At 35.8% G+C, this 15,742-nt stretch overlaps 1 long non-coding RNA gene and 1 other non-coding gene across 3 annotated transcripts in view; one reads left to right on the top strand and one right to left on the bottom strand.

Annotated features, from left to right (window-relative positions):
• Positions 1–15,742, top strand: part of LOC141567096 (uncharacterized) — a 239,907-nt gene that overhangs the window by 95,664 nt on the left and 128,501 nt on the right. The window lies entirely within an intron of this gene.
• LOC141567415 (U6 spliceosomal RNA) lies at positions 11,909–12,015 on the bottom strand. The gene has a single exon (XR_012489998.2). It is a non-coding gene; the product is annotated as a U6 spliceosomal RNA (small nuclear RNA).

Consider the following 15,742-nt stretch of genomic DNA (forward strand, 5'->3'; position numbering starts at 1 on the left):
TCTTGCCTTGGGGCTTAGACTTGCTGCCTCTTCTGTCTGGAATCCTTTTTCCCTACATATCCTCACTTTCTTTAGGTTTCTGCTCAGATATCCCCCTGTCAGAGACACCCTAACAATTCTATCTCATATACCCCCGCATTAGCTATCTTTGCATACTGTTTCATTCATCTGCATAAGAACTGATATACTGTGTACTTATATGTATTGGTTTGTTTTCTATCTCTCCACTAGGACAAAACTTCCCAACAATAGAGACTTTATCTAATGTGTTCACTATTCTGTCTTCAGTGTGTAAAACAGTGCTAGGCATATGAATGAGTGAATGGATCAATAAAATGAAAGCATGTGGCAGAAACTGGCTAGAGATCCATAGAACTTATTTCTTATTTCTGGGAATGTAATTAGTTGAACATTCACCAGCACCTTAAGGCTAGGTGGTAATGATAACTGGTTTTCACCAATGAGAGGAGTGTATTTTACTGATCAATTCCACTGAGACCATATTTTGAAAATGACATAGCTAGAAAACAAAGGAACCTGTATCATTGAACCACCATGTGGAAGGCAGGCTGCTGAACCCCACTGGATGTGTATGAGCAAGAAAAATACCTCATGTTGTATTAAAGCCACTGAGAAGCGAGGAGCACTTGTTATAGCAGTTAGCCTTTACTAACCTTGAAAAATCCTATTAGAGATAGAAAGTATTTAGATGAAAACTAATCTAACTGAAAATACTGAGGCTCAGAAAGATTATGCATGTGATTTCTCTAAGGAAGTGTTGCCAGATAAAACACAGGATGCCCAATTAAGTTTTAATTTCAGATAAACAATGAATAATTTTAGTATTTATTGCATGGAACACACACAAACACATATACAGAGGGTGCCAAAAAATGTATACACATTTTAGGAAAGGAAAAAACTGTATTAAAATTGTAATACTCAATATATACCAATAACAAAAGATGAATACAAGTCACTTTTGACTTCTGCAATGACAAGAGGTGCTCAAAGTGGTTATACCAACAGCGTCCAGAAACTTCTGATTACGGTGAACTCCTGCTTGAGTATAGATAACATCTCTTCAAATGTGTATACATTTTTTTGGCAACCCCAGTACACACACACACACACACAGACACACACACTAAAAAAAGCACTTGTTATTTGTCTGAAATTAAAATGTAACTGGGCATCCTGCATTTTCATTTGCTAAATGTGGCAATCTTAGTCTAAAGGATCTTTGTAACAGAATTGAACCTAATTTTAATGACCAATCCAACTTTCTTTCCATTAGTCTACCCAGAAAATTGCTAGTACAGACATGTCAGGAGAGAAAAAGTCTTAAATTTACATTTTCTAGCCTCCGTTTGCAAAAATATCTAACAATAGTCAGAAAGTTTGAGAAGCCATTTTTCTAGCTCTTTCTCCCCGGAGAGAATTGTGGTTTGAATATAGGCTATGGCCTATGGCTGTGTCTAATTCTGTGTTCCGTACAGCTGAGCTTCAGTATGAATATCCAACAACTTTTCATTACCAGGAGAAGTAATTATGACTAGATAATTCCACTGATAATATGATAGGGTCAGTTTAAAGGTTAGTTCTGTAATTTAAAAATGCTATAAAAAATTCATTTGTTCTTGATGCTCATTTCCCACAAGAAATCACAAACCTCAGTGGAGCTTTGGTAATCATCTCCATAGCAACTAGTTACCACCTTCATCATAGAATGAGAACTGTGAAATTCCCAAGAAAAGATCCAGTATTTAAATAGACTTTGCTTTCAAACCAATAAAAAAAAGAAAAAAGAAAAAAAAAAAGAAACAAATAATCACAACATGGAAAACTATGTAAGTACAAATTTAAAACTGAATAACTTTCAAAATAGTTGCTATTTTTACGAGGCCATTATGAGAAAAACTAATGGGCTACTTTATGAAACTTAAGGATCCTAAATTTTCTCTTATAGTAACCTGCACTCAATAATAACTATTTTAATTCATTAAAAATAAAGCAGTATGAAAATTATGATGCACAAATTAATTTACAGTCAGATGAGTAGAAATTTGAAATGGCCAAATAGTTGCTAAGAAATGCATTCTTCATTGCAGTACTTTTCACATATGCATTGAAAATGTAAGTGTTTTACATTAGATTTTAAAGGATTTTAAAAGCACTGGCTTGTTCTTTAGAACAAAGGTTGGCAAACTACAGTCCATAGGCCAAATCTGGTCTACTACCTATTTGTAAAAATAAAATACTTTGGATCACACCCACACCTATTCATTTATACATTCTCTATGGCTGCTTTTACTTTCCATTGGAGGAGTCCAGTAGTTATGACAGAGACCATAGGACCTGCAAAGCCTAAAATATTTACTATCCAGCCCTTTACAGGAAAAGTTTGCCAATTCTTGCTTTAGACCCCATAGGATCTATTGTGGGACAGACTCTTCCTTAAAGTATTTTCACTTCAACAATAAGGGCTTTTTAAGTATATGGTGGGTGGCAAAAAAATGTATACACATTTTAAGAAAGGAAAACTGTATTAAAATTGTAATACTCAATATATATCAATAACAAAAGATGAATACAAGTCACGTTTGACTTCTGCAATTACAAGAGGTGTTCAAAGTGGTTACCATCAGCGTCCAGACACTTATGATGATGGTGAACTACTGCTTGAGCAACGTTGATCAAGTGTCCACTTGTATACATTGTTTTGGCACCACCCCAGGTATATTTAAAAATGTGACAAATGCCCCCAAGAGGTTGTTGTGAAGCTACTAAAGTTGCAGAAACTAGATGATACAATTAAGTACTGTTATGAAATGCTGAGCTAAAATGGATGGGGATGGGAACTTTCCTCACTAGGATTCTGTAAAATAAACGATTAATTCTGAAATTAAAGATGTGGGACTTACCAAGGGAGGGTGGAAATAGACAAAAGTGGTAAATGAGGAAACAGAACACAAAAAACTATCGTGAACTTGGCAATTTTAGGCAGTGGTTTACCACTTGCATTGAGTGTGTGAACATTCCATTAGCCAAAGCAAGTTGCATGGTTCAGCCTAAAGTCAAACAGTAGGGAAGTAATGGAAGGACGTGCAAAATCACATTGCAAAAGGCATGGATACTGGCAGGGGAGAAGAAATGAGGCCATTAATTCAATCTACCATCCTAACACAACCTGTTTGCTAGTGGTCTCTCATAGATGTTATCTCTTGCTCAGCTCTCTCCTCCAAAACCTCTCACAGCTCGCTCGATATGTTCACTCTAGCTCAGCTGCCTCTCCACTTCCCCAGCTGTACTATCCTTTGTAACAAATACTCAACCTAGTCATTGGAAGATGAGTATTTTCACTTAACTCTCCTAACTAGATGGAGATAGCAACTCTCTGATTATAAAATAAGAATTTATCAACTCAGTGCCAGAAAACTTGCAGGAAAAAAAATGTTAAATTGAACATTTTCTTGACTTTCATTTTTAAAGTCTGATCCTAAAAGCCCTATAACGTTTTTAATTTATTCCATCTTTGCCAAAGCTTTGGGAATTCAAAAAGTACATCACATGCTTCTCTCTCACATATATATATATATATATATATATATATATATATATATATATATATTCCTTCATTATTAAATTTTTAGGGTTGATGTACTAGCTAAGGTTACTGTGGAAAATATTTCAGATTTGGCAATGGAGTCTGCTCACATGGGCTGTTCTACATATGTGTGAAAATGCCACACTGCCTGTGGAGGGAGAGAAGAATAGGGATGGGGGGAGAGGAAAGAAAAGGAAAAGAAGACTTTTATTCCGCTCTGGTGAAAATGATAATTTTTACATGTCTCCCTGGCAGTGGCAATCTTAAAATTATGATTTATTGTGGGGCTCCCTCTGGTCTGACCAAGTGCCAAATGACTGCAAAATTATGTAGTTATCTTGTGAGTGTATCTCTACCTTGTGCATACTCTTTCCATCAGCTGCCATGCTGCATTGATTCTCATTTGGAACCAAACCAAAGGCGATCATCTGTTTGTTAGGTTTGTCCAAGTTTTTGCCCTTTCTTGAGCTGAGAGCTCTGCGGTCCAAATTATAAGTATTCTGTCTGCCCAGCCAGGAGGCTTGACATGGCTCACCAGTTTCCACATAGAACAAAGGGCAAGAAGCCACTTGAGTGACCCTGGCCAAGTGAACCTGAACGTTAAGAAGCCAGGCTAGATGATGCCTCTGCCTGCTGTCAAGGAAAATGAGCCTTTTGTTGTCATTTTAAATTACCCGTGTAGTTCAAGTTCAATAAGCCTTTCACCATCCTTGTATTACCACCATATTCCATGATTTTATTGGCCCTGAGGCTGAAATGTAATCAATTTAACTCTCTGTTCTTGAATGGCCCTTTGGCAAAGATACTGTGGCTCGAGTGAGCGTTAGCCAAGGAACGACATTGTTGGATACTAACGTGAGATTCCCTTGTGGTAGAAACAGAATTAACTATTTCTTTCACCACCCCCATTGTCAGAATCTTTGTACCATCAAGGCTGGCTGGCGACATGCTGGGAACAAATGAGATGAGATTCATTTAGTTCTTTACTGATTCATGCAAAAGCACTCTCCTAGGTGTGGCGTGGGTGAAATGAAGTTGACGCCCTGACTTTTGTGTCAAGGGAGCTGACACTCTCCTAAGGGACAGGAAATGCATACACATAGAAGGAGAACCAATATTCCAGAGGCTGTCTATGGTGAGAGCAAGTAGATGCTCTGGGAAATAACTTTTAGAAGAGTGGGAGGGTGTCGGTGTTTTTCACATATTTTTAATTATATAACAACATTTTTCCAATGTAGCTTACAGGAAAGCACTGGATATAAAATAGATTAAAGCGGCTCTCCTTGAAATATCTTCAGCCTTGCCCTTCAGGAAGTCGGAATTATTGAGACGCTCCCCCTCCCAACCTCCCTTACCAGTTTGTTTCACTCTATTAATTAGTTATCCACAAGTGGCATCACTATGTTATGGGCTCCAAGAAAGCAAGCGTTCTTAGTCATCCTATCCTCTGAGGGCAAGGATGTAGCAAATATGAGGCAAATGAGCTCCAGCATACCCCTCCCTCATCAAGGACAGACCTTGCTTATTAATCACAAATCTCTGTTAGTCTGAGTCTAGATTTAGCTTCAAAACTCTCATTCCCATGCTCCAGGCAGCCATCACCAATCTACTGGGTTGAAAAAGGAGAATAAATTGACTTGCCTTTCCTATTTTATCATTGAACACAATACTGGAAAAATGGTAGGTGCCCAGTAAATGTTTGATAATGTAATTTTTTTTAAAAAGTCTCATTTTCATAGAATAGCCATACATTCACAGGAGATTTAATATGGTAAAAAAATGAGCATAAAATATTTCTATGTCTTGGTACTTCCTCTGCCCCTGAAATCTTTCACATTCTTCAGATCATTTCCCCTAAGGCTGTGAATTGGAATCATCTGGCTACATTGAAGGCGGACTACACATGAATGCTTGTTCACAGAAATGCTCCCAGCAGCCATGATGAGGCTGCCTTGCGTAGCTGCAATCACACAGAACTATTTGTTTTTTCACCATTAAGTCCAAAACCCTGTCAAAATACAAAGCAAGGTGTTTCTATCAGCTCTTGGATAACAAACAACACTTGGACGTTCATATTACTTTTCCGAGTTTGTAAAAGCTGGCTAAGAACTTAGATCCAACCAACACCAATTTATTAAGCAAATATTATATATGAAATGCCAGGCACTTTGTAAGTTTTTATTGAATGAATGAAAGACTAAATTATACCAAGTTGCTTAATATTTGTTCCTGTTTAGAAGGAACTCATAATCAAATGTGGAAAACATATGATTAAACATCTTATGTCTATAATGTACTTTTCAACTTCTTTTCCCTTCATTTATGCTCTTCTGTTGGTCTTCATAGGCTTTTCTCACCGACCTTATCCACCTAGCATAATGCTTTTCATTCTTTGAAGTCTAATTCAATGTTATATTCGCTATTAAATCTTTCAAACCCAGGTCCACTATTAGAATTTAATGTCATTTCATTGTTGTTCTGTTAGTACTTTGTTTATAGTTCAATTATTGCAGAGGGTATCTTTAATTATGGTTAGTAATTTATGTTTCCATTCCCCTATCAGATCCGTCAGGGTGGGAGCTATATTTTTCTTCATTTATATATTTTTTTATTCCTAGCATTGAGAGCACATATTATATCGTAGTCTGGGTTTCCCAGAAATCAAAGCCTACGACAATGGCTTATGTGAATTCTTATCAGGAAATGACATGTCAAGGAGCATGAACAAAAGGGATAGTGGGGCACTGAAAGGAAAAACATAATTTGTTATGGAGCTGGCTATGGTCTGCTGTCAAATGTGAATGATTGCTTGATCTCACAAGACAGTGTTTTGGGAGGTCATCTGAATAATACTTTTTAGGACAGTCTATCCTTGAGGAAAAGGTTGAAAGGATTTATTTACCAGTTTTTGTCTTCCTTTGGTGAATTTTTCCCCATTTGGCCTGAAGTGGCTTACATGGGTGCATGTATGGAAGACAAATTATTCCTATAATATTTCATGCCTGTTTCTGTAGGGACAACCCAGTCCAGGAGGGGGAAGGGTCTAAACATGGGTATGAGATGAGGTATTAGCAAGTCACACTACCTGAAGTGTGTCTGAACCCATGCAGAACTGGTCTATACAGCAGTGACTAGGCCAAGGGACAGGTGAGACTTAGAGGACTGAAATGCCTCATAAGAGATGTGTGATTCATAGCATATATGTAATAGTATTTACAATTGAGTGGTAGCCTATGGTGACAGTCATAATGGAGGTGGTATACATAATGTGTCATGGAAGAAATTAGCATGGTAGAAAGAGCCCATAGCAGGTCAATTTAAGCAGAAGAAATTTCATGGAAAAAATAATGTGACAATCACACGGAGAGTTCAGGAAATGGAGAAAAACCTATTGAACTCAGAGTATGGCCTGACTTTAAGAAGAAATGAGGTTAGAAAGTTTATAAACGTCCTTGAATTAATTCACCCAACAGATATTTTACTGAGTACCTATAATGTTCTAGCACCTTTCTAGTCACTGGAAAACAGTAATGGACAAATACTAGGATTTGGATTTAATTCAGGACAGAGCTAAAGGAAGTTTTCCTTTCAAGCTAGAAAATTAAAACCTGCATACTATCAGGCACAAAGTAACCAAATGGCAACTCTCCTTCCTGTGCTTCACCTGGAGAAGGCATATCTAATCATGTTACACAGGAAACACTGCACAGGGGAAAATTATTTTCAGATCAGATGCTTATCAGGTAGTGACTTCCTGCCAGGGAGCATATATAACCCTTCCAACCTCTACTGTTTGCCAGAAAGTGCTCTTTACTGTAGATAATGGAGACACAAGACAGAGAACTCCACTTAGCAATTGAGTTGCACAAATAATAAGCAGACAACATTTGAAATAAGGCTGAGCATTTAAACCACCTGCCTTTGGTTAAAGGTACTGAAGGTGCAATCTTCCATATAAGACCATTGACAAATTAAAAAAAAAAAAAAAAAAAGTATGCATTTAAAATTAACTCTGAGCAGATACAAGGGTAAGTGACTAAGGTTGCTTCATACAATCAATAATGCCCCTTAAACCGAGAGCTAACGAATTCTAAACCAGACAGAATAAATGAAAACAATGCAGACTACAGTAAAAGAAGAGTAGCACATAAAGAAGGAAGAAGATACACTGCACCAGAATATGTATAGAACTCTGACAACTTAACAATTAAAAGAACAAATGACTCAATAAAGGCTGGCAAAAGACTGGAATTAACATATCTTTAAAGAAAATATGTTAATGAAAAATAAATACAGGGAAAAATGGTCAACATCATTAGTCATTAGGGAAATGCAAATTAAAATCACAAGGAGATACTACTTCATACCCGTTAGGATGATTATGATAATAATACTAACAATAAAAATGGAAAATAAGTGTTGGTGAGGATATGAAAAAATTGGCATTCTCACACATTGCTGGGGAGAAAGTAAAGTGGTACAGACATTTGGAAAACAGTTTGGCAGTCCCTCAAACACTTAAACATAGAGTTATCATATGCTTTCATATTTTCACTCTTACGTGCATACCCAAGAGAATAGAAATCATATATCCACAGAGAAACTCGAACACAGATGTTCATAGCAGCATTAATCATAGTAGCCAAAAAGTGTAAACCAAAAAAGCCCCAAAGCAAAAAATCTCCATCAGCTGAAACAAAGCGTATATCCATACAATGGAATATCATTTGGCCATGAAAAGAAATGGAATGCTGACACATGCTGAAACATGGATGAACTTTGAAAACATTATGATAAGTTTCCAGATTCCAAAGGGTGTATATTGTACGATCTCCTATATATTAAATGTTCAGAATAGGCAAATCCAAAGAGATAAAAATAGATCAGTGATTGCCAGGGGCCGGGGTGGGGGAGGAGGGATAGAGATGGGGGAACGGATAAGGAGGGGTGGCTAATGAGTATGGGGGTAATTTTGGGGGGAGATAAAACTGTTCTGGAATTTGATAGAAGGGATGGTTATACAAATCTATGAATCTACTAAAAAGCCCTAAATTGTGCAGTTTCAAAGGGTGAATTTTACAGTAAGTTATATCTCAATAAAACAGTTATTAAAACGTATTCTTATTTTAGAGTATAAGTTCATTCTTCATGATTTCTTTCATTATATTTACAAATTGTTTAGTTAAAAAATACTTAAGTATTTGTTCTAAACCAGCTTTTATACACCGATTGATGTATTTTATGATGACTAAACTGAGATAGAGAGAGAGTGTATGCTCCTCACCCAAGGTTACTCAGATAAAAGTGATGAAGCCAGAATCTAAATTGGGTTTATTGGAAGCCAAGTATTAATCTCTTGATGGATGTTTATGCTTCTCTCAAATATACAATTCATATATCTTGTTTTGTTCCAGAAAGAATGACGTGTCTTACTATGACTAAAATCAGAGTAGAACCTATCAGGACCACATAGAATACAGTAAGGGCAGAGGGCAGAATGTCATGGCTAAGGAAGAAAATATTGCAAATGTGGGTCCAAGAGCCTGGGATTCTGTTTTAAGAAATACTGGTTTGCATCAACAATCTCTTCTAAAATTTACACATGCCAACACCATGGACCAGAGCAAAAGTCCATCTACTCTGCCTTCTATCAAGATGTAGTAAGCTTAGGATTTGTCGGCAGAGGGTCACACTGGACATATAAACAGAAGGGCCTAGGAAAGAACCTTTTAAAATTGAGCTTCTTAGCAAATAGGGGATTCAATTTACTGTAGAAAAGAATTTCTTGGGCTTTGGTTGCATGCTTCAGATCAACTCAGATGAGAACAATACAAATTACTCCAGAGGACCCTACTTTTGTAATACTTACACTAAACTGAAAATTAGCATAGCCTCAGACTTCTTAAATTTCATCTGAAAACCTAATGAAGACAAGTTACCAATGAGTCTCTGTTTTTGGCTTATTTTCAACATCTGTCATGAATATAATCAATTCTCAGTTATAAGTGTTTTTGTTTGGTTGGTTTCTTCTTTTTTTTTTTTTTTTTTTTTTGAAGGATCTAATGATTGAAGGGCTGATATTGTGGAGTGAGTTTTAAATTCATAAACACGGATTAAAGATTATGTAAAGCTATTTCTAACTGTGCTTGGTGATAATTTTGTTCAGAGATACTAAAAGATTGCTTTTAAGACTTGTTTATTTTAAATTGTGAAATAAATAGACACATTTCCCAGAACTCCTTAAATATTAACAATGAGAATACTTTGGTGGTTTTAAATTACCTTGTACTAAACAGTGCCAAAGCCACTTCCTGAACATGATATCAAATTATTTCTGCCCCCCAGGTCCACAGGTTTATACTAAAATTATCAAATTTTACAACTTAAATAAACCTGAGAGAGTATTAAATTCAGTTCACTTATTCTAATAAAGTCTATCCTAAAACAGAAATATTGCCATGTCGATTAGGTGTAGCTATCACTAAAATGAGTAGCGATTATTAGGAGACGTCTTTTTTGAGTATTTTTCTTTCTGGTACCTTGTTTGATTCATCAAATATTTGCTGAATGCTTACCATGTGCCAGGCTCTGTTATGTTTTGCCTTTTTATTAAAAATTAATTCAGTAAGAAAGTGAAATGTTCACCCCACCATTAACTCATTTTATCTTCCTCTTTTTCATAAGGCCATTATTATGCCATTTGTTCATGATGACTTTAAAATACAAACACACTATTTTAATCTGGTGTGTTTTTTTTTCGCTTTTTGGTACAAGCAACACCATTAATTGAGTTAGAATACCAAATCAAAATCTATATGAGATTTTAAAAATTCTAAATGAATAAAAATTAAACTTAGAAGCTACAAATGCAATTCTTTCTGTGTATCGTCCTGTGAAATAATCATATGTTTGAGATAACAGATCTGATATGGAAAACTAAAGACTCACAAATTTTTCATCTAACTCAGCCTTACCATTTTAATGATTCAGAACACTAAGCCATCAAATGGGGGTAGGGGGTGTCAGACACTGGAAAGGGTAGTAGATGGGGAAGCACATGAGCCCCCTCAACATTCACTCCACCATGTGCTTGAAGGTGACTGAATGGAGATGACTCAAGGTACCCTCAAGGCCAAGTTAAAACACATACCATAATATACTACATTAACCACTTAGAACAGCAGCTCTCAACTGGGGGCCTGTGGATAGAATTCAGGGGTGTTTGTGAACTTGGTTTGGAAGACAATTATATCTTAATTTTTACTAACCTCAAGCTAATAGTTATTAGTTCCTTTAGTTACAAATGCTGGTAGAAGCCACAGTAGCAGCATCTATGGTTTTGTCACAGGTATTTTTATATTACATTATAGTTGTTGCAGATATTCCCAAGTATGGTTAACACCACTACTTCAAAATTATGGGAATATTAGCCCTACCTCTAGATATTGTCATTCAATGCATGAATATAAGAGCATATATATTACTGTAGATTGTAACTCTTAGTAAGTTTTCGCTTCTTCTTCCTTTCTTAAGGTATAATTGATAACTAAAATTGTAAAATATTTAAAGTGTACAAACTGATGGTTTGATATATGTATACGCTATGAAAGGATTGCCACCACTGAGTTAACTATTAATAACACATCCACCACCTCCCACATTAATTTGTTTTTTGGTGAGAACATTTACTTTCTACTCTCTTAGCAAATTTCAATCTGAAGCTTATGTGGTTCCATCTGTTTACTTGTGCTTCTTTGCTTTTAGTGCCAAATCCCAAAAATCATTGCTAAGACCTATGTCAAGGATATCATCCCCTAGGTTTTCTTGTAGGAGTTTTAAGATTTCAGGTCTTAACATTCAAGTTTTTAATCCATTTTGAGTTGATTTTTTTTTAGTAGGGTGTAAAATAGGAGTCTAATTTTATTTTCTTACATGTGGCTGTTCAGTTTCCCCAACACGATTTATTGAAGAAACTATGCTTTCCCAACTGAGTATTTTGGCTCCTTTATCGTACATTAATTGACCACATATGCATGGGTTTATTTTGGGTTCTCTATTCTGTTCCATTCATCTATGTGTCTGTATTTATGCCAATGACATACTATTTTGATTGCTATAGCTTTTTAATATAGGTTGAAACAGAAAGTGTGATGCCTCCAGCTTTGTTCGTTTTTTCCCTCAAGATTGCTTTGGCTGTACACTGGTCCCATGCAAATTTGAGGATTGTTTGTTCTATTTCTGTGGAAAAAAATGCCATTTTGATAGGGATTGCTTTGAATCTGTAGATTGCTTCGGGTCGTATGGACATTTTAACAGTATTCATTTTTTCATGTCTTCCTTGCACAATGGCTGTGCTAATCTTCTCCGTATCATTCCGATTTTAGTATATGTACTGCCAAAGTGAGCACAACAATATTAAATTTTCCAGTCTGTGAGCACAGAATATTTCTCCATTTGTTTGTATCGTCTTCTATTTATTTCATCAGTGTCTTATAGTTTTCGGTGTACAGATTTTTCACTTCCTTGCTTAAATTTATTATATTTCTGTTTTATGTTCTTTAATACTATTGTAAATGACATTGCTTTCTAAATTTCTATTTCTGATAGTTCATTGTTGATGTATAGGAATACAACAGATTTTTGTATTATACATTGATTTTGTATCCCATAAATGTATTAAATAATTTATTAGTTCTAACCATTTTATGGTAGAGTATTTAGGCATCTATATATATATCTCTATTTGCAACTGACATGACATTATATACATATAATGTCATGTCAGTTGCAAATAGAGACAGTTTATTTCTTTTCCATTTGGTTGACTTTTATTTCCTTTTTCTTGCCTAATTGCTCTGGCTAGGACTTCTAGTACTTTGTGGAATAAAAGTGGCGAGAATGTGCATGCTTGTCTTGTTCCTGACCTTAGAGTAAAAGATGTCAGTGTTCCACCATTAAATAAGCCATGGGCTGGTCATATATGGACATTAATATGTTCAGGTGCATTTTCTCTACACCCAGTCTGTTGAGAATTTTTAATCACAAAAAGATGTTGAATTTTGTCAAATGCATTTACTGCATCTATCAAGATGACCATATGATTCTTGTCCTTTATTTTGTTACTGTGGTGTGTCACTTTTGTTGATTTGCATGTGTTGAACCATCCATACATCTCTAGAATAAATCCCACTGCTCATGGTGTATGATTTTGTTAATGTGCTGTTGAATTTAGTTTGCTGGTATTTTATGAGGTTTTTTGCATCAATTTTTATCAGGAGTATTGGTCTCTAATGTTCTTTTCTTGTATTGTCCTTGTCTGGCTTTGGTATCAGAGTAATAGTATCCTTGCAAACTGAGTTTGGGAGTGTTCCCTCCTCTTCTCTTTTCTAGAAGAGTTTGAGAAGGATTAATATTAGTTCTGTTTTGAATGGTAGAATTCACCTCATATACATTTTTTAAATTTTGATTTTGATAATTGTATCAGTATAATTGGTTTCCTTTATCATATGTATTTCATTTTTATTATTTAGAAATTATTCTGTAGAAAGATTCATAGGCCTTACCAGAGTGCTAAAGAGGTCCATGCACGCTAAATGTATATATATATATATATATATATATATATATATATATAAATTAAGAGCTTCTACCTTAGAGTGATAGAAAAACCAAAAACATGGTTAGAAGTCTAAAAGGAATGGGCCATTTGGCTACTTTTGCTCCATATGTCTACCATACGAAATTTTCCATTTGGCTCCCAAATGTACTGCCCAGGAATCACCTGGAGAATCTTGTTAAAATGCTGATTCTAAATCAGCAGACCTGGAATGGTGCCCAGGAATTCGCATTTCTAGGTTCCCAGGTGAAGCTAATCTGCTGGCCCATGGATCATTCTGAGTAGTATGTTTGTTAAGTCTTAGTAAGTTTTAGCTTCTCTTTCAGAACACTTATCTATTCTTTTCTTTCATTTGCCTAGTACTAAGCTGATACAAGTTTAAGTTATCAAATTTAAGAGATGATGTTTTCCAACTGGCTGGCCAGATTACTAGCGTTTTTCATCATCAGAAGAGCAAATATCTCTAAGAAGGCTTCAAAGCAAAAACCTGTGCCACTGTCCCAAATTATTAGCATGAGGATTATTAGCACCCTCTTTCTTTTTTTAAAATATATATATATTTTTTTAATTTTTCAATTACAGTTGATATACAGTGTTATATTGTATGATGGATAGGAGGGTCTGATGCGTTTTCCTGGTGAGGAATTTCAACAAGAATATAAGGCTGGTGTTATTTAGCTGAAAGGGTTTTTAAATCAAATTGGATAACCACATAACCACAACCCATGCCCCTTTGGAAGGTCAGAGAATAACAATAGAGTCTTTAAAAATGCTCTGCGCATTGTTCCCAGTTTAGCTAAGAATGGACTTGATTAGGCAAATGGCCTTTATGTTGCCACATTTCCTATCATTGGAAACTTGTGGAGAGGAAAGATCATTATCAAGGCAATCAACCATGTTCATAGGTTAGTGGTCCCTGGTGGCTTTTTCCAAACCTTTCTCTAGGGCTTTGGTTTCCCAAAGCAAAGTGGGAAACATCTGGTCTATCCAACCCCATCTCCTCATACTGCATTTACAATCACACTCACTTTGGCCTCAGCTAATCACTACTTTGTTCGTGGCAGTCAGCCCTCAAATAGAGAGCCCCAGGGCTTCTCTTCTGGATGTCTCATTTCTCTTGTCGTTTATTAATTTTCAACTCACTCAATAGCCCAGTCTCGTAGATGAAAGCAACTTGCCTGAACCACAAAGGATAGAATTAAAACAAGATGGAATTAAATCTCAGAAATTTAAGGATGACCTGGACTAGGGTGACTATTTTCAAGAATTAAAACGAGTCATTCACACCTCCTCCTCTCATCCAGTTACTAGATACATAGTAATTCATAGCTCTGTTACCACTGCCTCAGTTCAAGCTTCATGTGCTGCCACTCTCCATGTGACCCAAAGTCCTCTGTCCTATATTCTCTGATTATGTCAGAACCCCGCTAAAATCTTTTATGATCTTCTATGGCCTACAGTAAAAGGCCCTCCCAGAATGGAGAAATTACGACCCTTAGTAATCTAGCCTTTCTCATAATTTCTTCCACTCTCCAACTCCAGTCAACTCAAAGTGCTCAGAAGACCCATGTTCTTTTGATCAATTATACCTTTACCTAGACTGTTCCCTTTTCCTAGAATGTCACCCTCTCCCTTATATGCCTGAAAAAATCTGAACCTCTGAGTTTTTGGTAAAAAACCTTTGTTGTTTTGACAAGGGAAAATTTTTATTTTTTAAATTTTTTTGTTTGTTTTTTCCCCTCACTCCAATGTCTTATTTATCACATCTGTGTAACTCTTGTCATGGTACTCTATAGGTTGTTCCCTTTTTCTAGGACCACTCCACTAAACTTTGAGCCACTGGAGAAACTGGGTTGGGTTTTATTTCTCTGTGCTCAGATTGTAGCACAGTGCCTGGCACATAAGAGGCATTTTGACAATGTCCATTAAATGGCTGGTTGATTATTTAGTTTATTTATTTTCTCATTTTTTTTTCTAAATGAGAGAAAATAGCTCAGAATAGAATACAACAATGCTGACATGACCACAGCTATGTGAAATAAAAGTTGGAGTCATTGCTAACATAATGAAAAAAATGTAGAAATGTCTGTAAAAGGACATCTGAGCAGTGATTTTTCATTCTCTGCTTCACATAACTACATAGAAAAATTGTACTTAACCCTCAAACATTATTTATTTTCCCCGAAGAAGACTGGGCTCCTTGTGTAGACAGCATGTTTAGAATTTTGGAGAAGGGTATATGATCAGATTATAATTACTTGGATGATTTTTCTTATTATTTTTTTCTGTAGTCATAAATAAGAATCCCCTAGTTCATGGATCAACTTTCTTGAGACAAAGAAACTAAACTACCCTTTTTGGATTTACAGTGTCTTGTATTTGTTGCAAATGTGCTTTTCTGTAGAGACAGCTCATGGAATTTTCATATTTGTGGCCCCTCCCTGTTCTGAAAAGTCATTGTTTATTTTGTCTTTAATTTCTTCATTCTTAATGTTTCCGGTCTTGTTAAACCAGAGTTT

This window comes from Rhinolophus sinicus, chromosome 5, assembly GCF_057876585.1.
Source record: "Rhinolophus sinicus isolate RSI-liver-muscle chromosome 5, RSI-T2T, whole genome shotgun sequence".
NCBI classification, from domain to species: domain Eukaryota; kingdom Metazoa; phylum Chordata; class Mammalia; order Chiroptera; family Rhinolophidae; genus Rhinolophus; species Rhinolophus sinicus.